This window comes from Phacochoerus africanus, chromosome 2 (assembly GCF_016906955.1).
Source record: "Phacochoerus africanus isolate WHEZ1 chromosome 2, ROS_Pafr_v1, whole genome shotgun sequence".
In the NCBI taxonomy this organism is placed as follows: domain Eukaryota; kingdom Metazoa; phylum Chordata; class Mammalia; order Artiodactyla; family Suidae; genus Phacochoerus; species Phacochoerus africanus.
This window is the reverse complement of record NC_062545.1, coordinates 222,113,595-222,138,282: the sequence shown is the minus strand read 5'-3', so window position 1 is coordinate 222,138,282 and position 24,688 is coordinate 222,113,595.

The window sequence follows — 24,688 nt, the reverse complement described above, 5'->3', positions numbered from 1 at the left end:
TAGTTTCAAAATGAAAAATGAGAAAACACTTTATTCACATATTTTTACAATTTTGAAACTATTTTACAATTTTAACATCATTGAGAATGATGTTAGCTCTGGGTTTGTCATATATGGCCTTTATTATGTTGAGGTAGGTTCCCTGTATGCCACTTTCTGAAGGGTTTTTATCAGAAATGGGTGTTGGATTTTGTCAAAGGCTTTTTCTGCATCTAATGTGAGGATAATATGGTTTATCTTCTTCAGTTTGTTAATGTATGTATCACATGGATTGATTTTCAGATATTGAAGAATCCTTGCATCCCTGTGATAAACACCTCTTGATCATGATGTACAATCCTTTTAATGTATTGTGGGATTTGGTTTGCTAGTATTTTGTTGAGGATTTTGATCTATGTTCATCAGAGAAATTGACCTGTAGATTTCTTTTTTTTTTGTGGGTCTTTGTCTGGTTTTGGTATCAGGGTGATGGTGGCCTCATAGAATGAGTTTGGGAGTCTCCTTTCCTCTGCAACTTTTTGGAACAGTTTCAGGAGGATAGCTGTTTACTCTTTTCTAAAGGTTGTTAGAATTTGCCTGGGAAACGATCTGGTCCTGGACTTTTGTTTGTTGGAAGTTTTTTAATCACAGTTTTAATTTCAGATCTTGTGATTGACGCATTCATCTTTTCTATTTCATCTTGGTTTAGTCTTGGAATATTGTACTTTTCTAAAAATTTGTCCATTTCTTCCAGGTTTTCCATGTTATTGGTGTATAGTTGCATGTAATAGTCTCTTATGATCCTTTGTATTTCTGTGATGTCTGTTGTTACTTCTTTTTCATTTCTAATTTTATTGATTTGAGTCCTCTCTCTTTTCTTCTGTGATAAGTCTGGCTAAGAGTTTATCAATTTTGTTGATCTTTTCAAAGAACCAGCTTTTCGTTTCATTCATCTTTTCTATGGTTTTCTTCATTTCTATTTCATTGATTTCTGCTCTGATCTTGATGATTTCTTTCCTTCTACCAACTTTAGGTCTTGTCTGTTCTTCTCTCTCAAGCTGCTTTAGATGTAAAGTTAGCTTGTTTATTTCAGCTTTTTCTCATTTCCTGAGGTGGGCTTGTACTGCTGTAAACTTTCCTCTTAGAATGGCTTTTGCTGCATCCCATAGGTTTTGGAGTGTCATATCTTTGTTGTCACTTGCTTCTAGGTATTTTTTAATTTCCTCTTTGACTTCCTGAGTGATCCATTGGTTGTTAAGCAGCATGTTGTTTAGTCTCCACATGTTTGTGTTTTTTGCAGATTTTTTCTTGTTTATTTCCAGTCATCTAGCATTGTGGTCAGAGAAGATGCTTGATATGATTTCAGTTTTCTTAAAGTTACTGAGGTTTGATTTGTAGCCCAGGATGTGATCAATCTTAGAGAATGTTCCATGTGCACTTGAGAAGAAGGTGTATTCCGTTGCTTTTGGATGGAATATCCTATAAATATCTACTAGGTCCATCTGGTCTAGTGCTTCATTCTGGGCCTGTGTTTCCTTACTGATTTTCTGTCTGGATGATCTGTCCGTTGCTGTAAGTGGGGTGTTAAAGTCCCCCACTATGATTGTGTTACTGTTGATTTGTCCTTTACAGGTTGTTATCAGTTGCCTTATATATTGTGGTGATCCTATGCTGGGTGCCTAGATATTTAAAAATTGTTATATTTTTGTCGTGGATTGATCCTTTGATCATTATGTAATGTCCTTCCTTGTCCCTTAAAATATTCTTCATTTTAAAGTCTATGTTGTCTGATATGAGTATTGCTACTCCAGCTTTCTTTTGATCACCGTTTGCATGAAATATTTTCTTCCATCCTGTCACTTATAGTTTGTATGTGCCCCTAGAAGTGAAGTGGGTCTCTTGAAGACAGCATACATATGGGTCTTGTTTTTGTATCCATTCAGCCAGTCAATGTCTTTTGGTTGGGGTGAATTATAATTTTTTTCATTAAACACTTTTGTGATTTTAAATGTCTTTATTTTCCTAATAGGTGGCATTCATCTTGGCTAGAGAAATTTTTTCCTATCAATATCTTTCTTCTTAAAATTAGCTTTATTAAAAAATAATTTACATAAAATAAAAGTGTAAGTTGTTTTGACAGATGTGTATAGTTATGTAACTACTGGTATTATCAAATATAGAATACTAGCATCAACCCAAATAGTTCCCTTGTATTCCTCTGTAGTCAGTTTCCTTTCTGTTCTCCCAAGATTTGACAACCACTTATTGACTCTGTCACTATGGCTTTACCTTTTCTAGAACTTTATATAAATGGATTCATGTAGTTTCCTGGGCCTCAATTGATTAATTAATACTGTAATTATTTTATGATTCATGTATAGTCGCATGCATCAGTAATTTGTTCTTTTTTGTTGCTGAGTAGTATTCCATTATGTGGACGTACCAAAATACATTTATTCATTTACCAGTTTATACGCATTAAGATTGTTTTCAGTTTGAGGCTTTTATTAATAAAACTTCTGTGTGCCCTTCCTCTGAAGCTCACACTTTTATACTTTATTCACCAATGAGGTTTCTACAAATATTCATGTACATACCTTTATGTAGATGGGTACTTTTTTTTCTCCTTGGTAAATATCCAGGAGTGTTACTATTAGGCTATGTGGGTGTGTGCTTACCTTATAATAAAATGCCTACTGTTTTCCAAATTAGCTCTAATATTTTACATTTCATCAGCCATGAGAGTTCCAGTTGTTCCATACATGTACTAAGATATGGTATTGTTTTACATTTAAATTTTAGCAATATTATCAGGTATATAGATCTATCTGGTTATGATTTTTTTCTGCATTTCCCTAAAAAATAATGAAGTAAAACATCATTTCAGTGCTTAATTGCCATTTGAAATATCTTCTTTGATGAAGTTTCTGTTCAAATATATTGCTCATTTTTTTGATTGGTTGTTTCTCTTATTACTAAGGAATAAGTGTTTTTTATATAGATTGGATACAGGTTTTATCAGATGTATGAGTTGCACATATTTTCTCCAAGTCTGTAACTTGTTTTTTTTAATTTTCTTAACAGTATCTCTCAAATAACAAAAGCCTTTCATTTTTTGATAAAGTCTAATTTTTAAATTTTTTATATTTTATAAATTTTATCTCAATTTTATGAATTTCTAAGAATTCTTTAACAAAATGTGTCAAAGATTTTCTTACATATTTTTATCTAGAAAATTTATAGGTTTTTTTCTCACATACAGATATGTTATCCATTTTAAGTTAATGTTTGTATATGCTGTGTGGTAAGCAGAGAGATTGATTTTTTTTTTATGTGAGCATCCATTTTGAGTACTATTGTTGAAAAGACTGTCCTTTTTCCTTGATATTTTTATAAAATGCAATTGACCTTGCATGGGTGAGTACATTTCTGGACCCTGTTCTGTTACAGAGTCCTATATGTTTCTCCTTATGCCAGTACTATGCACCCTTGATTATTGTAACTTCCTAATGATTCTTAGAATCAGGCACTTTAAGTCCTCCAACTTGGTTTTTTTCTTATCTGTTTTGTCTATTCCAGATCCTTTGTGTTTATGTAAATTTTAGAATCAGCTTGTCAGTTACAACAAAAAAAAATCCTACTGAGATTTCAACTAGAATTTCATTGAGTGCATAGATCATTTGAGGGAGAATTAAAATTTTAAAGTATCAGACTCTCAGTTGATAAGCATATTATATCTCTTCATTTATTTAGGTCTACCTTAAATTCTCTATGCTTTAGTTTTCAGTGTACAAGTCTTGCATGTAATTTGGTACCTTTATTTCCATTTTATTTTTAAAAATACTATAAATATATTTTATTAGTTTTCATTTCCAATTGTTCATTTTTAGTATATAGAAGTACAACTGAAATTTCTATATTGACTTTATATTCTGTGTGAGACATATCTGTTGCAAAATTTACTTACTAGTTCTAGTAGCTTATTACAGAATCCTTAGTTTTTTTCTGCAGACATTCATGTTGTCTTTGAGTTAAAAGTATTACTTCTTCTTTCCCAATTGTTTGCATTGTTTCTTTTTCTGGCCTTATTGAACTAGCTGGAACTAGTTAAAACTAGCTTGAACTATTCTGGTGAATGGAAGTGGTGAAAGCATATATCCTAGAATTGTTTCCGTCTTACGGAATGGCATTTTGGTCCTTAGCCATTAAATATAATATTAACTTACAAGTTTTTAAAGATTCCTTTTATTAGTTGATAAAATTACTTTATATTCCTAGCTTTCATCACGATGGTTGTTGAGTTTTGATAAATGCATTTCCTGGATCTGTTAAGATGGTCATGCATTTCTCTGTTTCATTTTATTAACATGATGGATTATATTGATTGTCTTTTAACTGTTATATCAAAATTTCTTTTCTGAGATAAAATCTACTTGCTTATGCTGTATATCCTATTTATATGTTGCTTAATTTGACTTGCTATAATTTCATTTATAATTTGTAAAATTTTTGTTAAATATTTTGCATCTATGTTCATGAGGTATATTACTCTTTAGTTTTATTTTATTATAGTGTCTTTGTGTAATTTTGGTATCAGAGTAATTATTGCATCATAAAACAAGTTAGGAAGTTTTTGCTCCCTTTCTGTGTTCTGCAAAAAATTGTGTAGAATCAGTACGTGTTTATGAAACATTTGGTATAATTCATTACTGAAATCATCTGAATGTAGCTTTTATAGGATAGTTTTTAATCTAAAAACTCAGTTTCTTTACCAGATACAGGACTAATTATGTTTTTGTGTATTCTCATGTATACTTGAGTATTTTTAATCTTTCAAAGAGTTTTTCATCTATGTTGTTGAACTTATGGACTAAAGTTGTCCATAATTTTCTTTTGTCCTCTTTCTTTTTTTTCTTTCTTTCTTTTTTTTTTTTTTTTGCTTTTAAGGCTGCACCCACAACATGTGGAAGTTCCCAGGCTATGGGTCCAATCTGAGCTGTAGCTTCTGGCCTACACCACAATCACAACAATGCCAGATATAAGCCACATCTGCAACCTCATGGATGCTAGTCAGATTTGTTTTGCTGCACCATGGTGGGAACTCCTCTTGTCCTCTTTTTAATATCAGTTGATTTTGTAGTGACATCCTCTTTTTTGTTTGCAATATGGATAATTTGTATCTCATTTTAATCAGTCTGATTACAGATATTTTATTTCTTTAATATTTTAAACAACTCTCAGCAAGCATATATGTATTATGTGTCTTTTTGTTTGAATATCTAAAATTACAAATTTGTGCTAATATTATGTTGCATTACATCTTTTCTTCACAAAATGGCCTATGGCTTAAAACAAGTTCAGGTATTCTTAAAAGTAATTCTTGAAATTTTAATATAAATGTTGCCATTGAGGAAAAATATTGTAAAGTTAAGTAGTTAAAAGAGTGTCTGTGCAAAAATGGAGGATGACTTTGAATATGCTGTAAGATGTGAATTTATAAGTATAATGATTTTGTAAAAGTAGTTTAAAATGAGATACAAATAGTAAACATGATAATTTTCTTTGAAAATTGATTTTCAGAGTTCCCATTGTGGCTCAGTCGTTAACAAATCCAACTAGGAACCATGAGGTTGTGGATTCAATCCCTGGCCTGATTCAGTGGGTTAAGGATCTGGCTGTGGTGTAGATCACAGATGCGGCTCGGATCCCACATTGCTGCGGCTCTGGCATAGGCCAGCAGCTATGGCTCCGATTCGACCCCTAGCCTGGGAACCTCCATATGCCGTGAGAGCGGCCCAAGAAATGGCAAAAATACACACACACACACACACACACACACACGCACACACACACAAAAGACAGAGATGAAATAAAACATATTCAAAGTTGCAGTGAATAAAATAGGTATAATTCAAGTTATTACAGAGAAAATATAAAACAAGCTGTAAAGTTGATGATAATATGTACAGAAGGAAAACAGAAATGTTAATTATCTATTGATAATTAATAAAACAACAGAAAACCCAGAAACTTAAAACAACTTATATTCATTGGAGTTCCCATCATGGCTCAGTGGAAACAAATCTGACCAGCATCTATGAGGATGCAGTTTTGATCCCAGGCCTCACTCAGTGGGTTAAGTATCTGGTGTTGCCATGAGCTATGGTGTAGGTTGCAGATGTGGCTTGGATCCTGCGTTGCTATGGCTATGGTGTAGGCCAGAGGCTACAGCTCTGATTCGACCTCTAGCCTGGAAACCTCCATATGCAGTGGGTGCAGCCCTAAAAAGATTTTTTTTAATTATATTATCTCATAATTCTTATAGCTCAGAAATTTAGGAGTGGCTTTTCTGGGTATTTTTAGCTCAGAGTGGCTAAAGAAGCTGTAGTCAAGATGTTGACCATTACTCTAGTGATCAGAAGGCTTGATTTGGGCTAGAGAATCTGTTTCCAGGAAGGCTCATTTATATGACTTTTGGAAGGAAACTTCACTTCTTTAATGATTGTTGGATCAACTCAGTTCCTTGACGCATGGCCTTTCCACATGACTATATGTGTGTTCTCACAAAATGGTAGCTAATTTCCTCTAGAGCAGGCAATCTAAGAGACAGCAAGAAGAAAGCCTTAGCACTCTTTACGACCTAGTCTGAGAAGCCTTACACCATATCTGTTATATTCTATTTGTTAAGAGTGAGCTACTAATTCCAGTTCACACCTACTAAGTCCAGTTCATGCTCAAGTGGAAGAGAATTAGCCTGGAGATTTTAAAAGGAAGAGCATCAAAAATATCATGGGCATATTTTAAAGTCAATACATTTTCACAGAACTAGAACAAACAATCCAAAAATTCATATGGAACCACAAAAGATCCAGAATTGCCAAAGCAATCCTGAGGAACAAAAACCAAGCAGGAGGCATAACTCTCCCAGACATCAGGCAGTATTACAAAGCCGCAGTCATCAAGACAATGTGATACTGGTACCAAAACAGACATACAGTCCAATGGAACAGAACAGAGCATGCAGAAATAAACCCAGACACCTATGGTTGATTAATCTTTGACAAAGGAGGCAAGAACATAAAATGGGAAAAAGACAGTCTTTTCAGTAAGTCTTACTGGAAAACCCAGACAGCTGCTCACAAATCAATGAAACTAGACCACACCCTGACACCATGCACAAAAATAAATTCAAAATGTCTGAAAGACTTAAATATAAGACAAGACACCATCAAACTCCTGGAAGAGAACATAGGCAAAATATTCTCTGACATCAACCTTACAAGTGTTTACTCAGGTCAGTTTCCCAAAGCAACAGAAATAAGGGAAAAAATAAACCAATGAGACCTAATAAAACTGACAAGCTTTTGCACAGCAAAGGAAACCAAAAAGAAAACAAAAAGACAACTGACAGAATGGGAGAAAATATTTGCAAATGATGCAACTGACAAGGGCTTAGCTCTAGAATATACAAAGAACTTATACAACTCAACAGCAAAAAAGCCAACAACCCAATTGAAAAATGGGCAAGAGACCTGATAGACATTTTTCCAAGGAAGATGTACAGATGGCCAACGAGCACATGAAAAAAATGCTCAACATCACTGACAATTAGAGAAATGTATATCAAAACTACCTCAAGATACCACCTCACACCAGTCAGAATGGCCATCATTAATAAGTACACAAATAACAAATGCTGGAGAGGGTGTGGAGAAAAGGGAACCCTCCTGCACTGTTGGTAGAAATGTAAGATGGTACAACCACAATGGAGAACAGTATGGAGGTACCTTAGAAAACTATATATAGAACTACATATGACCCAGCAACCCCATTCTTGGGCATGTATCCAGACAAAACTTTCCTTGCAAAAGAAACATGCACCCGCATGTTCATTGCAGCACTATTCACAATAGACAAGACAGAAACAACTCAAATGTCCATTGACAGATTATTGGATTAGGAGATGTGTTATATACACACAATGGACTACTACTCAGCCATAAAAAAGAGCATAATAATGCCATTTGCAGCAACATGGATGAAACTATAGACTCTCATCCTGAGTGAAGTAAGTCATAAAGAAAAAAACAAATTCCATATGATATCACATATATCTGGAGTCTAATATACGGCACAAATGAACCTTTCCATAGAAAAGTAAATCATCGACTTGGAGAATAGACTTGTGTTTGCCGAGGGGGAGGAGAAGGGAGTGGGATGGATTGGGAGTTTGGGATTAATAGATGCAAACTATTGCTTTTGGAGTGGATTAGCAATGAGATCCTGCTGTGTAGCACTGAGAACTATGTCTAGTCACTTATGATGGAGCATGATAATGGGAGAAAAAAGAATGTATATGTGTATGTGTAACCAGGTCACCATGCTGTACAGTAGAAAAAAAAATATAGGGGAAATAACAATTAAAATATTATTAAAATTATTTTTAAAAAGTCACAATATGAAGAAAGCTATTGGTAAACTTCATCTGTTATATAATGTTTTAGTATTTTAGTGTAATACACTATAAAAAGCAACTAATATCATGTGTGCTGTTAGCAGATAATTTGCTTTAAACTTTCACCAAAGCACATTTGGCATACAACCAACAATAGGTAAGAAGTAAGTGCTGGAAGACTTTTGTTTGTTCATCAGTGAGAATTTGTGCCGTAGAAGATTTTTGTTTCTTTAGTCAATAATTTTGTTAGGCACTTTGGCATTGATTTCTTGGAATAAGTGCTGAATGTTACACCAGTTATGCATATAAAAAGGAAGAATCATTAGACAAAGAAAAAAGTTGTTCCTGCATACAGAGCACTTTATTCATAGAATACAGATGATGTCAACCACATTATTGCTAATATTCTTTAAGTTTTGAGGGAAATAGTGATATTTTAAATACAACCAAATTGTAAGTATTGATTGTAGTTCTTTTCAGCTTTTATGGCAAAGAAAATGGCAGCCATGTAAAATGTTGCTTTTCCAATACACAAAAACACTTGATTTAGAGGAAGTAATGTTTGCATAATTTTTTATTAAATGATGAACGAGATCAAAAGTTTTTTATTACTTAATTTATTACATTTATAGTTGTATAATGATCATCACAATCCACTTATATAGGATTTCCATCCCCCCGAGATCAAAATGTTTAAATGAAGTTGATATTACTGGCAATAACTTTTTCTAAGTGTCTTTTTTAAATAGTATAATCAAGAATGAAAGCATAAATATTAATACTTAAGGCTCTGGAGTCAGATTTCTTGGGTTCAAAACACAGCTGTACCCTTCACAAGCTACATGATTTTAGACAAGTCACTCAGTCTCTCTGTGATGCAATTTGATCATCAGTAAATACAGTTTATAATAGTACCTACCTCAACTTAATTATCCTCAGGTTTATATGGGTCAATCCCTATAAAATACCAGCATATAGTTAAAATGCAAGAAATTTTTTCTTGTCTTTTAGGGCCACTCCTGCAGCATATGGAGGTTCCCAGACTAGGGATCCAATCAGTGCTGTAGCCACTAGCCTACACCACAGTCACAGCAATGGATCTGAGCCATGTCTGTGACCTACACCACAGCTCACAGCAATGCTGGATCCTTAACCCACTGAGCAAGGCCAGGGATTGAACCCTCATCCTCGTGGATGCCAGTTGGATTCATTAATCACTGAGCCATGATGGGAAATCCCAAGAAATATTATTTCAATAATGGCTATTATATCCTATACATATTATTACAGGGATGAAATATCACAAATTTCAGTCAACATATAAAATTTCTGAGGAAGTCATATTTGTGGTGAAAAGTGCTCAATTACCATGATTTTGACCCTTTCTCAATACCTAGTGAATTTCTTTAATCATCTTTGAAGGCAATGGGGTCCTTCTGTATAGCACAGGGAACTATATTCAGTCTCTTGGAATAGAACATGATGAAAAATAACATGAGAAAAAGAATGTATGTATATATGTATGACTGGGTCACTTTGCTGTACAGCAGAAATTGGCACAACATTATAAATCAACTATACTTTAAAAAAATGTTGTAAAATTAAAAATAAATGTCTCATAATTTAAAATGAGGGAAAAAACTATAACTTACTATTGAATATATTTTATACCCATATACACACACTTCCATGGATTATGAAGAATTATTTAACTAAGCCAAAAGCAACCAAACATTGGTTTAGGAATCCTTCATTCCTCTCTCCCAATATAAATCACTAAGCTTTCCAGTTTTGCAGTAGAATGTGCTTATCAACTTAAAGTAGAAAGCAGTGCTGTAATTAGTCTGATAATATGCCTACCTTCTGGTCTATTTTCAAGTCTAATGTTCATAACTCTATGAAAACTATAAACTATGAACATGAGCAGTAATAGAGAAGAAGGGAAAAGATGGCCGAATGAATAAACTGGCTTATAAATGTGGTTATTTGTCATTTAGCTGAATACAGATATTTTAATTAAATGTTTCAGTAGTATTTTTCCTCTAGTAAATATGAAATAACTACTAATTTTTTTAAATATTATGTTTTTAAAATTATATAGGGATCAGTCAGGTTTTTTTTTTAATTCTTCTAAAATTGATGCTTGCTTTGTTCATGAAACACCCTAATAGGCATTGGTCCACAAAAGCCAAGAGTATGAGTTATCTTGCTGCAGAGAGATACTTGAAAGACAATGTACACACAAGAGTCACAGGACAAAACAGACGATACAAGTAGTAGAAATTTGGAGGAAGGATTGAATACTTCAAGAGGAGGAAGTAATTCACCAAGAGATTTACTTCTTGGTGGAGGAGGTGGGATTTGGATGGGACCTTAAATGAGGGATGGAACTCTTACATGTATGAATTGGGGGGACAACTTTTCAGGCAAGAAAAACAATGTAAATGGTATCATGATAGTAGAAAGCCTTCAGGCAGGTTAAAGAGATAGTCATTAGAATAGTTTGACCAGAGCAAAGGAGTAAGAGATTAAGAATATCTTGTTTAGATCTATACTGTGAGATCCATCAAATGTTTGGCACCAACTTAGTCCAACTCAAATGTTAAGGCATCCACTTATAAAATATATTTAGAAAGAATATGAAGAAATAAGAGGGTGGGAGAGAGAGTCTTCACAAAAGGCATTGTGAGGGGGAAATCTTTATTTGCCTTATCTCTACACTTCAGTGTCCCCTATCACCAAGACACACATTTCTGCCCTTCTGAAGAAGTATCCATGAAGGGTATCTTTCTCTGTCAAAAAGAGAAACCTTTCTTTGTATAATAAAAGTGGTATGAGGGAATCATTAGTTAAATTGTCACAGTGTTGTTTGGGGCTATGAAATGGCAGATTTAGTAGCCTTTACTCTGTATTTATGACTGTAATGGGGGAGACAACCAAAGTAAATATATATCTCTAAGACTTTGAATAGAATTCAAAAGTCACTTCAGCAGTTGGAATTAATAGAATACAGTGCTGTTCAAGAAATATAAACAAGGTTTTTACTCAGTCATCTTCTATGTTAAGTTTTATCTGTTATAATTTTATGGAAAGGGGGAATACTCATTTCTATGTGAAAAACAGCTCCTTGAGCAGGTTCCCTGTCTATTTCTTTGTCTTTCACTGCCCAACTACCTGGCTTTATTTCTTTGTAAAGAAAAGATTTGACCTTACTGTTTTATTGCTCCAGGGAAATTCATTCTTTCGTTTTTGATGGTTTAACAGCCATTAAAAGCAATGATTAACAGCCTTCCCCATTTTCCATCCCCCAGAACATGGAATTTGGGGAATGCTGTAAACGCTCACACTCTGCCTCCTTCTGTTTTTAGAAAAAATATTCTTGAGAAAAACATATACTCAGATGAAAATCCCTGCTCTGCAAGTGGTGTGCCACTTTTTTTCTTTTTAAGGATGACCAACAGCATATGGAAGTTCCCAGGCTAGGTGTCGAATGGGAGCTTCAGTTGCTGGCCTACACCACAGCCACAGCAATTCCAGATCCAAACTGCATCTGCAACCTATGCCATAGCTCATGGCAATGCCAAATCCTTAACCCACTGAGTAAGGCCAGAAATCAAACCTGCATCCCCATGGATACTTGGGTTCTTAACCCACTGAGCCACAGTGGGAACTTCTGGTGTGCCACTTTGGGTGGAAGGACACACATGGTATATGTAATAGTATGGAGGAAAGAGGAGCTAGATGGTTAAGAGGTTGAGGTAGGTAGCATGGATGTTAGATTTTTCATATTTGTTGCTTGAAGATACCTTAAAAATATTGTGCTGGACCATAGGAGGGAGCAGGGATTTTAATAGGAGTTGCTGTGACTTTTATATCATGATGGCTTACTCTACTGACTCACTTTCTCTGTTCTTCCTGACAGTGCATGTAAATTATATCGATGGCTTTCCTTTTTAGATAAATCCACAGCATATAATGAATAAGGGACCATTATTAGACAACATATTTCAAAAATTTTCTTAAATACACAAAGCAAATTGAAAAATAACCCTGATTGAAGGAAGTAGAGAAAGTTCAACCTAAGAGTCTTGCTAAGGGGCACAACATCAAAGGAAATTTTTCTTCTTATAATTTCCATGAAACTGGGAGCCTGGCAGTAGCAGATATGACAAAGTAGGGTATAAGTGGGACTGAAAACAATGTGTCTATGTAAAGATCTGAATACAGAATATGTCTTCCCCCTCCCCATGGGCAGAACCAACAGCCAACTAAGTATTTGGCCCTAACTTAAAAAAATCAACAAAACCCTATAAATCTCTTTTATGAATTAATTGAATAGATTGTAAACTGTCTAGTGAAGCATTGGGAAAGGTATTGTAGACGCTAGAACTCTAAGTAAAGACTTTTTGGACTTCTGGGGACCCATCTCATCTTCCTCCCAAGGTTAATGGCTGGCTCACTGCTCTTCACACTCTAGCAATGTTATCAGCCCACAAGACCTATTTCTACATTAATAGAGCTTGCTGTCAGGATTCTTTCATTCATAGTGTAAACTGACAACCAAGAACTCCCATATATTTAATCAAAACTTTCATTGTAAATGAAAAGACCAAATTAAACAAAAATAAAAACTGACTGAGAGGAAACAGAGATAATGTAGGAAAGAAGAAAGAACTTTAAAAGCCTGTTTTCCTAAGAGAAAGTTGAGAAAATACTATACCCTAAACTAAGAACAGGGGGCTATGAAAAAAATGGGATAACCAGAAATTAGCTCTCAAAAATGATATATATCATTGGCAGTTTCACTCCTGGATATGCATCCAGAAAAAAAAAAAAAACTAAAACAGAAATTTGAAGAGCTACGCACACACCATGATGTTAATAGCAGTATTATTTACAACAGCCAAGGTATGAAAGTAAAATAAGTGTCCACCAAGAGATGAATGAATAAAGGTGTGGTACATGTATACAATGGAATATCACCTAGCCATAAAAAAGAACAAAATGTTGCCATTTGTAGCAACATGGATGGGCTCAGAGGGTCTTAGGCTAGGTGAAATTAGTTAGAGAAAAACAAATAGTGTGTGATATCAACTTATATGTGGAATCTAAAAATACAACCAACTAGTGAATATGACAAGGAACAGACTCAAAGGTATAGAGAACACACTAGTGGTTACCATTGGAAAGGAAAGGGGGGAGGAGCAATATAGAGGTGGGGGACTAAGAGGTACAAACTATTATGTATAACATAAATAAGCTATAAGGATATACTGTACAGTACAGGGACTATAGCCAATGTTTTGTAATAACCACAAATGGAGTATAACCTTTAAAAATTGTGTGTCAGTGTATTGTATATCTGCATATGATATTATACATCAACTCTACTTCAAGAATATGTGTGTGTGTGTGTGTGTATGATATTCAAGAGAGTGGAAAATAAAGATAAGATATTTTCCCAGAACATAAAGAGAGAAAGAGAAAGAGAAAGACTTCCTGTCGTGGCTCAGTGGGAACGAATCTGACTAGGAACCATGAGATTGTGGGTTTGATTCCCAGCCTTTCTCAGTGGGTTAAGGATCCAGCGTTGCTGTGAGCTGTGGTATAGGTTGCAAACGCAGCTCAGATCTGATGTTGCTTTGACTGTGGTGTAGGCCGGCAGTTGTAGCTCCAATTCAGAGAGAAAGAGAAAAATTAAGAGATGCAGAATCTGTTTAAAAGAATTTCCTCAAAGAAAGAGAACGAGGAAACATAAGAGAAGTATATTAACATAGAAATAATAAGATAAAAATTTTCAAGTCTAAAGAGAGATAGATGAATCTTCTGAAAATAGCTACCTAACATGTATATTTCCTCTCCCTTCTGCTTTCCTCTCCTCTTTCCCTTTCCCCTCCTTACTCTTTCTCTCTCTCCACTTAATAGGTGATATAATTTGCATTTTTGTTTATCACAGGAGAAAGTTCATCAAATACCTAAAGTGGGAAAATAATAGAATTGAAACCACTGAGATTTTTCTCTTGGGAGAGATTTTGACGAGGTAGAGTTTGGATAATGAACAAGTGTTTGGGATTTTGTTTTTGTTTTTTCTGTTATAAGCTATCTATGTTATTTCATTTTTAATAATCAAGGATATATTTTACTTTGATTTTTAAATATGTAAAAAATATTTAAATAAAAACTGTAAGACTATATACCTGTTAAGACAAATAGTTGATTAAAACTGTAAAGTGGAAAAAGAAAATACTCAATAACTTCTAACCCCTTGTTCTCCAACCTCTTCCCCAGATTTTTGGTGGTCACTTGTTTTTATTCCTTCCTTCTCCATTCAGGTCCCAGGGTCTCCTCATCTGCAATCTGATCTCAAGACAAACTTTAGTCTTTGCACAGTATCTATAAGCCTTAAACTCAAGTTCTTAGGTATGAAAAGAACAAGTTCTCTTTACTGGAGTCTTTTGCATTGCCTTAGTCCTATACATTAACATTATCCCTGAATACACATTTAGTTCAGAACAGAGAAACAAGCAGGGAGATAACATAACTTTACTGCATCACCTATTTGGTGACAGGGGTTCTTACTCTGATGATCCACTCTTATGCTCAGGAGGTCCATGAATTTCTTAAAATCAAACTCTAATTAAATTCATTAATTTTTTTCCACCTATATGGGTTCTCCCCTTCTCCAGCAGAAAATCCATAGCTTTTATGAAAATCTCAAAGGATTCCTTGGCTTGAAAATGTACAGCATTATTGACAGGCGTGCCCTCATTTAATCCTCTCCACAACCTTCAAGGCAATGGAAGATGACAAGTAACATTTATTGAGCATGCATTATGTTTATATATTTATTGTTTAATTTTTCTGATACCCCCATGAGTTCATTGCTACTATTCCAGTTTTAACAAGGTCAAACGAGGAGGGGACCAAGTTAATAGTCAAATTTATGTCTATTTGTGAGACCCCTGCTTTTTCTAGTATGTGCCTCCTTGTCTCTTCATTTAGTTATTAGATAATATTTTTTTCCCACTGGGGGAGAAAAGTGAGTAAGTTGTGTGAGGAAGTCCTTTGTTTTGCCATAATGATTTATATGGCAAGATAGATGACTCTGTTTTATGCTGATCCCAGTGTTCCATGGGATTAAAGGCAGCTGAGAGATGGGCAAACCAGTGTCTTGAACTACTGGCACTGCTTGCTTTCTGTGTATACTAGCATATACATTCACTCTCTATAAAACTAGAGAAAGAACCAAGAAAGCAAATAAGCTTTGACACCTGAAAACTCATTTCATTAGATTAAAAAAACCTAGAAAATAAAAACTCAAGACGTCTATTTTCAGCAATAAGCACAGTTAAAACGGAGTTGCCAAAAACGAAATGAAGTTGCCAAATGAGCCTGAAATCTCAATGGTGCTCACTTAGCAAACACAACATCAACTGCCCCAAATATACTGCTGGGCATCTGCTTTGTAGCCAAGATAGACAGCCCCTCCACTGCAGTATCTTAGCTAGTTTTTCTTACCACTCTTGTTTTTCAAGAAATAGCACAAGTAGTTAGAGTGAAAAAATCACTTAAAACCCATGTAACATTTGGTAAAAAGCAAAAAACAAGAGAACACAAAGGAAACTTTACAATTGATAAATTCCTAGTTTACTCGATGGATTCTTCCTTCTCATGACAAATTAAATGAATTTGTAGTCATGGCAGGAATATTTTAAAAATATGTATTAGGAGCTCTCTTGTGGCACAGCAAGTTAAGGATTTGGTATTGTCACTGCAGCAGCTCAGGTTGTTGCTATGGCATAGGTTTGATCCCTGGCCTGGGAAATTCCATGTGCTGCTGGTGTAGCCATACATACATACATACATACATACATATCAGATTCTCAGAGTAGTTTTATATGATAGATACACAAGTTTTTAAAAATTTGGATGAGAAATTAAACTGTCTGTTGGCTGGTAAATCAATCTAACAGTGCTTACGAACTTAAGTAATTGATTGTAAAATCCATCCCGTATAATTTGTCATGCCAAGGATGTATCTTTTCTACAATTTCTTATAGGTAATTCCTCTTGCTCTTTTTAAGTGGAATGTATTGGGCATATAACATTGTGTAAATTTAAGGTGTACAAGGTGTTGATTTGATACATTTATATATTTAGTAGTGTGACTGCTATTGTAGCAATAATTAACACCTCTACCATGTCACATGATTATCATTTCTTTTCAGTGGTTGGAATAATTAGGAACTAGTCCCTTGGTAAGTTTGATTATAATGCAATACCGTTGCCTATATTCACTATGCTGTGCATTAGATCTCTAGGACTTATGTTTTTCTCATTGCAAATCTGTGTTGTTGAACAATGTCTGTCCTCCACCTTCCCTCACTTCCCCAGTCCCCTAGGAACTACCATTTTACTTTCTGTTTTTATGAGTTTGGCTCTTCTAGATCCACATGTAAGTAATATCATACAGTATTTGTCTCTCTCTGTCTGACTTATCTCACTTAGCATACTGTCCCCAAGGTCTACCCATGCTGTTGCAAATGGCAGGGTGTCCTTCTTCTTCATAGTGAAATAACATTTGTGTGTGTGTGTGTATCTCACATCATCTTTATCCGTTCATCCATTGGTGGGCACGTAGGTTGTTTCCATATCTTGGCTATTGTGAATAATGCTGCAATAAACATATATGTGCATATATCTCTTCAATAACTTGTTTTCATTTCCTTTGGGTATATTCCCAGAAGCAGCATTTTTGAATCATATGGTAGTTTTATTTTTAATATTTTAGGGAAAGTCCCTTTTGTTTTCCATAGTGGCTGAACCAATTTACATTCCCACCATTAGTGTATAAGGATTCCCTTTTCTCTATATCCTTGGTAACAATTATCTTTTGTTTTCTGGGTAATAGTCATTCTAACAATTGTGAGGTGATAATCTCATTGTAGTTTTGACTTGCATTTCCTTGATGGTTAGTGATATTGAGCATTTTTGCATGTACCTGTTGGCAATTAGGGTATCTTCTTTGGAAAATTATCTATTTAGTTCCTCTGCTTATTTTTAATCAGTTGTTTCTTTGTTTTTGAGTTGTGTGAGCTCTTTATATATTTTGGATATTAACCCCTTATCCAATGTGGAGATTTCAAAACTTTTCTCCTGTTCTGGAGGTTGTCTTTTCTTTTTGTTGAGTGCTCTTTTGCTGTACTTTAAAGTTTGATGTAGCCCTACACATTGATTTTTCTTGGTGTGTGTGTGTGTGTGTAAGAGTGTTTGTGTGTGCACTTTTGATGTTATATCCAAAAAAAACCGCTCCCAAGACGAATGTCAAGTAGCTTCTTGCCTATGTTTTCTCCTAGGAGTTCTATAGTTTAGGTCTTAGGTTTAAGTGTTGATTGATTTTAAGTTAATTTTTGTGAGTGGTCTAAGATAGGAGTTCAATTTCATTGTTTTGTATGTATTTATCCAGTTTTCCCAGCACCACTTGTTAGGGGAACTGTCCTTTCCCCATTGGGTTTCTTGGGTTCTTCATCAAATATTAGTTGACAATACATGTTTTTTTTTTTTAATCTGAGCACTCCATTCTGTTGCATTGATCTATATGTCTAGTGCCTATTTTTATTCATGTAATACACTGTTTTGATTGGTATAGTTTCATAGTATAGTTTGAAATCAGGTAGTGTAATTTCTAGCTTTATTCTTCTTTCTCAGGATCACTTTGGCTATTCCAAGTCTTTTGTAGTTTCATACAAATTTTAGGATTGGTTTTCCTTTTCCTGTGAAGAATGTCATTGGAATTTAGACAGGGGTTACACTGAATCTGTAGATAGCTTTTGAAAATTTAGTAATATTAATTCTTCTTTTTCATGAACATGAGATGTCTTTCCATTTATTTCTGTCTTCAGTTTCTTTCAACAAAGTCTTTTTAGTTTTTGTTGTATACAACTTTTACTTCCTTGATTAAATTTCAACCTATTTATTTCATTATGTTGATGCTTTTATGAATGAGATAATTTTATTTATTGCTTTTAAGATTATTAGTATATAGAAATGCAAGTGGCATCTCTTTGTTGATTTTATATCCTACAACTTTACTGAATTCATTGATTAGTTTCAAAAGGTTTTTTTTTGAATGAGTCTTTTAAATTTTCTATATATAACATCATATCATTCATAATTAACAATTTTACTTCTTCCTTTCTGATTTAGATGCCTTTTATTTCTTTGTGTTGTTTCATTGCTTTAGCTAGGACTTTCAGTACTGCACTGAATAAGAGCGGTGAGAGTGAACATCCTTGTCCTTTTGCTGATTTTAGAGGAAAAACCTTTAATTTTTCACCATTGAGTATAATGTTATCTGTGGGTTTGTCATATATGGCCTTTTTATCCTGAAGTTTGTGGCTTCAATATGTTAAGTGACTTTATAGTGCATCGTGCTTTAGTTGATAAGGGTGCAGTGGTACCTTTGGTGACATTAGCAGTAATCACCAGAAATGGAAAATGATAGCTATGTTATGGAAGACTAGAGACTAGAGCTAGTTCTCAAAGACACACATGATACCCCTTGGAGACTCCTAGAAACATTAGTGCAAAGAAGACTTGGAGTCCCCACACCTCAGATTGGGTGTATCCAGAGAAATACTATTTTATTAAAGCTATTTGGACCCATTTTTAACCCTCAGGCTGGGGTAACTTGGGGTATCTACACATAGTCTCAAAAAGTACCTGCTGGCCTCCAGAGTAGTCATATAAAAGCCCTTCAAATATTGAAGACAATTAGGAGGCCTTCCCTAAATCTGGCCTTCCACAATCTATACCTGTCTTTCATCACAGTAGTTTCACCATTTTCTTATCTGTCCTGGGCCCCATACATCAGACATGTCCTGTGCATCAGAATTACCTGGAACACGTGTTCTAAATATATAATACATATTCTTGGTCCCTTTTCTAGAGATTCTGAGTTAGTAGGTCTAGGATGGATGGGAGCTATAAAATCTCAGTTTTTAAACAGATGATTCCTATGTCACTAATCCAGTCCTGGCATTATTATTGACAGTTTTACCTTATTGATCTGTCTACTTTGAAAATAGGTAGTTAGTGAATCATGCGACATTTAGAAAAGCTACTGCATTCTTGTTAGAGCCCAACACAACTGTTTATCATTTCTTTACCCTGATTCTATCAATGCCTTGAATAACATGAACTTTTTATCAGTTTCTGATGATTCATTATAACTTTGTAATCATTATGACTACATAATGAATTAAAATTCATGCATTGTTTTTGCATAAACAAATTTTGGTCTATTCATACTGTAGTTGTACAGTTTGTATTTTGAACCTAAAAGAAAAGTTTGCATTTCCAGTTGAAATTTTTCCCTGATTTGATTCACGAAGGTCTTTTAGAATCATCAGAAGTTTAAGCAATATACATGCTCTCCTCCCAAGTTTTGTCTTATATGCAAATTAAAGAAATATGCTTTCTATGACTTTATATAAATTGTTAATAGGAATTTTGTATAGGTTGGACCAAGGGCATGGAATTAATTAGAAAAAGGTTGCAGGAAAGCGCTGTATCTTTTTCCTATTGTTGCTGTCATAAATCATGGCAAACTTAGTGGCTTAATACAAAACTACTGTATTCTTTTATAATTCTAGAAGTCAGAAGTCTAAAATAGGTCTCACTGAGACTAAAATAAAGATTTTGGCACAACTGTATTCTTTCTGGAGGCTCTGAGAGAATCTGTTTTCTTGACTTTCCAGCTTCTGCAGTCTTTGGCTTGTGGCCCCTGCATTCATTCCTTGGCTTTTTGCTTCAAAGCCAGTAATACTGGTCACGGATCATTCTCATTCTGACTCTTCTGCCTCCTTCTTCCCACATAGAGAATCTGGCAATTACATCTAGTCCTGCATAATCCTGGATAGTCTCCTTTAAAGTCAGCTGATAAGCAAATTTAATTCCTCCTTGCTATGCAATGTAACATATCCACAGGTTCTCGAGATTATGTTGAGAACATCTTTGGTATTCTGCCTGCCAATAATTAATAATAATTCCGTACATGTATTAGACCTTTTAGATTGAGAATCCTATTTCCATATACTTTATCAACTTGTTTCATGCTCTCATCCCTGTGTGCTATAAAAGGCACCTCTCATTAGACCCATTTTAGAGATGAAGAATCCAAGCTCAGAGAAGATGAAAGCAACTAGGGTAAAAGTAAGTAAGTGATGGGGTTGGGATCAGAGCCCAGTGTTTTATTCCTGCCCCAGTGATCTTCATAATCATTTAACCATCTTGGAATCCACCTAATGTCTTATTAAGTAACATCTCCCTGTTTTTGTCAAAAGACTATCAGGAGAGACATTATCAGGTACACATTCCTCTGTGTCACTGCACTAATCAACAGGCCAAGTAACTCATCAGAAAAGGAAATGAAGTTTGATTTTCCATCATGTCTCTAGGGAACTCCTGGTACCTCCTCATGAGAGCTGCTTTTCTTTTCCTTTTATCTATCTATCTATCTATCTATCTATCTATCTATCTATCTATCTATCTATCTATTTATCTAAAGAATATGAAGACAATTAAACATCCAGTATCAGGAGTCCCTTTGTGGTTCAGAGGATGAAAAACCCAGCATAGTGTCCATGAGGATGTCGGTTCAATCCCTGGCCTCACTTAGTGTGTTAAGGATCTGGCATTGCCACAAACTGTGGTGTGGATCGTAGATGTTGCTTGGATCTGGTATTGCCATGGCTGTGGCGTAGACTGCAGCTGTAACTCCAATTTAACCCCTAGCCCAGAACTTCCATGTGTAGCTATAAAAATAAAAAATAAATTAATAAAAAATAAAAGTACAGTGTCAGATTGTATTTTATGTTAATGACCATCTTTCTAGCCTGTAGACTCATCAGTGCACCTTTTATGCATTTGTATAGTCTCTTCAGAATTCCTCAAACCTGCAAGAAGCTGAATCTTCTTTACCATTATTTGAAGGAACAGAGCCTGAAACATTAACTGCTTCAGGAGGTGGAAAATCATCAAGGGTCTAATCTATTATCTATCTCTAGAGAGCTTGTCTGCCCTTCCTCTGTTTCTTCTATGTCACCATTTTAAACTTTCAAACTTGTTGGTACCAACTTTAATTCTCTCTTGATTCTTAAAACACTTCACTTTCTTGGCTTCCTTCCTGTATTATTTCTTCCGACCTATCCCAGAAATCTTCAGCCTGTTTTAATAAGCTCCTCCATGGAGACACATACTTAAAGTGCTTTTCTTTTCTCATCAAGCAAAGAGACCAGATTGCATTCACAGCGAGCAAAATTGTGTGCTCAAGAGCCCCAGATAGGAAGATGCAAACAGCTGTAGCAGCCACAGCAACGTTATTGTTCTTGCATATTGTAGACACAGGTAGGTTGCATTATCCCCGTTTTGTAGTGGTTTCCACTGTAGTCCCCCCACCCAAAATTCTTTTATTTCCATCACAAATCTGGTTGAGAGTCTTCCTCTGTGAATCTGCATTTTATGTTTCTGTTTTTCATTTCCTTCTTTCCTCTGCTGCCCCCCCATGAACATCTTCCAAGGTCCTACCCTCTTTTTTTTTAGCCTTGTCCCTCCCTGAGATCTTGCCTCTTCTTGTGATTTGTCCTTCCATCTGGTCCTTCCATCTGAGTCCCCAAAACTTCCCAGTATTTATTAAATCCTAACATACCCAAGATGGAAACTTTCACAAGCCCTAGGTGACTTGTTCTCATGAATCCAGTATTTTACAATTTTTTTCAGAGCAACCCATCTTTGTTTCCCCCATCTCCTCCCTACCTATAATAATTTCTCCCTAAATATTATAGCTATTATTTCCTCCCTTACCTCCTTAGTGTCTGCTGCATTTGATCATTTCCCCTGCTATCATCCTAGCCCAAAAACTTATTATATGCTGTATGATTGCAATAATCTAACTCAGTGATTCTCAACCTTGGTTGCACTTTAGAATCACCTGGGGAAGCTTTAAAAAAATTCTTATGTCTAGTTCCAGCCTCAAAGATTCTGATTAAATTGGGCTTGGGTAGGGCCTCCACACACTTTTTTTTTTAATTCCCCAGGTAATTATAACATGCAGCTAGGCTTGAGAACCATCAAGTAACCTTCAATTTCTCCCCATATTGAATCCATTTTGCATACTAGATTATGATTTGAAAAGTTTCTTTCTTCAAATATACCCACTCCAAATCTTTAAATTCATTAACACCTTGTAATAATTTTCAAACTCTTTAACTTCTGCTGCCTCATAATCTGACCCATAATCTGACCCTCTTAGCATGAATCCATGATCAACTAATACATCTCCTGGCCCTTCCTTGTAATCTCCTCTCTTTATACGCTGTTGAACTCTTTCTCTGTACTCATTTCTGCCTACTGAGAACATGTTCAACATTTCTGTATATCCAACACAAATTTTGTCTCTCTTTTGCCACCTGATCACATTGTCTGCTAAAATCCAAAATCATTTTCAATTTATGCCAATCTTCAGGCACTTTTATGATAGCTTAGCATTGGTAAATCAGGCTTTTGCAGTAGATAGAACAAATTCCAATCTTAATTTCTTTGCTTCCTGCAAGGTGACTTTGGGGTGTCATGGAATCTCCATGATTTCTATTTCTAAATCTGTTTAATGAGATTACACATCTCTTAGCATCGTCTGCCAATTAGGTTAAGTGAAATAATAAATAGAAAATCTCTCCAACATAGAAGTGCTAGATAATGTTAGCTATTTATTATTATTATTAATCATTATCATCCTTGTTTGTGTACAAGTGCCATCACCCCAAATTGATTATATTAGACTAAAAGAGTCTTACAAAACCTTTTACCCTCAATATATAATGTTGTTCCCTGAACATAGTAAGTGTTTAAAAATGCCTGTTTAATAAGAATTTATAAATAATTCTAGGGAGTTCCCGTCATGGCTTAGTGGTTAACAAATCTGACTAGGAACCATGAGGTTGTGGGTTTGATCCCTGGTTAAGGATCCGGGGTTGCTGTGGCTGTGGAGTAGTCTGGCAGCTGTAGCTCCGATTAGACGCCTTGCCTGGGAACCTCTATATGCCGCGGGAGTGGCTCCAGAAAAGACAAAAAATGACAAAAAAAAGAATTTATAAGTAATTCTAGGCAGAACTTCCGTGCCTGTCTGCTTGCATCTCTCACAAGTATCCTAATAAATCTATTTTTGCCTATCAAAAAAAAGAATTTATAAATAGTTCTAAATATATCAAATGCAATTTAGGTGACCATGGCCTCTAGCCTGGCTATAGTGCCCTTTGGTAAGAGATGGACTATATATAAAATTCTGATTAACAGCTTATCTTTTTATAGCACAGCTCTAGAAAGTGATATAAAAACACACCTTGAAGCATTTTAAAAGGTTTACAATTCCCTGGGTGTAGTTCTAATGTCACTCTTTCAGGGTCCCTAAATATCCTGAAATCCTGCTAAATATATGTGGCGATCTTCCCCAAAAATGAGTGTTCATCTAATCCTCACAAAAAATGGACCAGCAGCATGAAATGGAGTTAATTCATTTGATGCCAGTTTCTTTGTCCAGGACAGCATTGTCAAGTGAAACATTTCTTATTTGAATACAACTATGATTAAAACTCTGTGCAAACATATTTCCAACAGGATTATATAAAAAATACTCATGGTCTGACTTTGGTCACTCTGAAGATCAGCATCCCAGCTTAATACTTCATGAGGTTTTAAGTCACAGAGAATCTAGTTTAAAATATTTCTCTTTTCCAGCTTATTCTTTTAGGATTTTCTCTCCTTTTCTTATGCTTGCCTCCCCTAATCCATATCAGAAGAGCTGATTCTGAAAGGCTAAGGCCTTTTAATAAAGTGAACATTATAAAACCTAACAAGAAAATTTTGCCAAATGCCAAGAGCAATCAAGGCTAAAACCACACACACACACACACACACACACACACACACTGTTATGAACTGAGTTACGTACCTACTAAATTCTTATGCCTAACCCTAATGTAATTGTGTTTGGAAATAGAGCCTTTAAGGAGGTGACTAAGGTTAAATAAGGGTGGGGTCCTGATTCATTAGAACTGGTGTCTTTATAAGAAGACATGAGGCATATAGTAGTCTGTTAACGATCCTTTGTATTTCTGTGATGTCTGTTGTTACTTCTCCTTTTTCATTTCTAATTTTATTGATTTGAGTCCTCTCTCTTTTCTTCTGTGATAAGTCTGG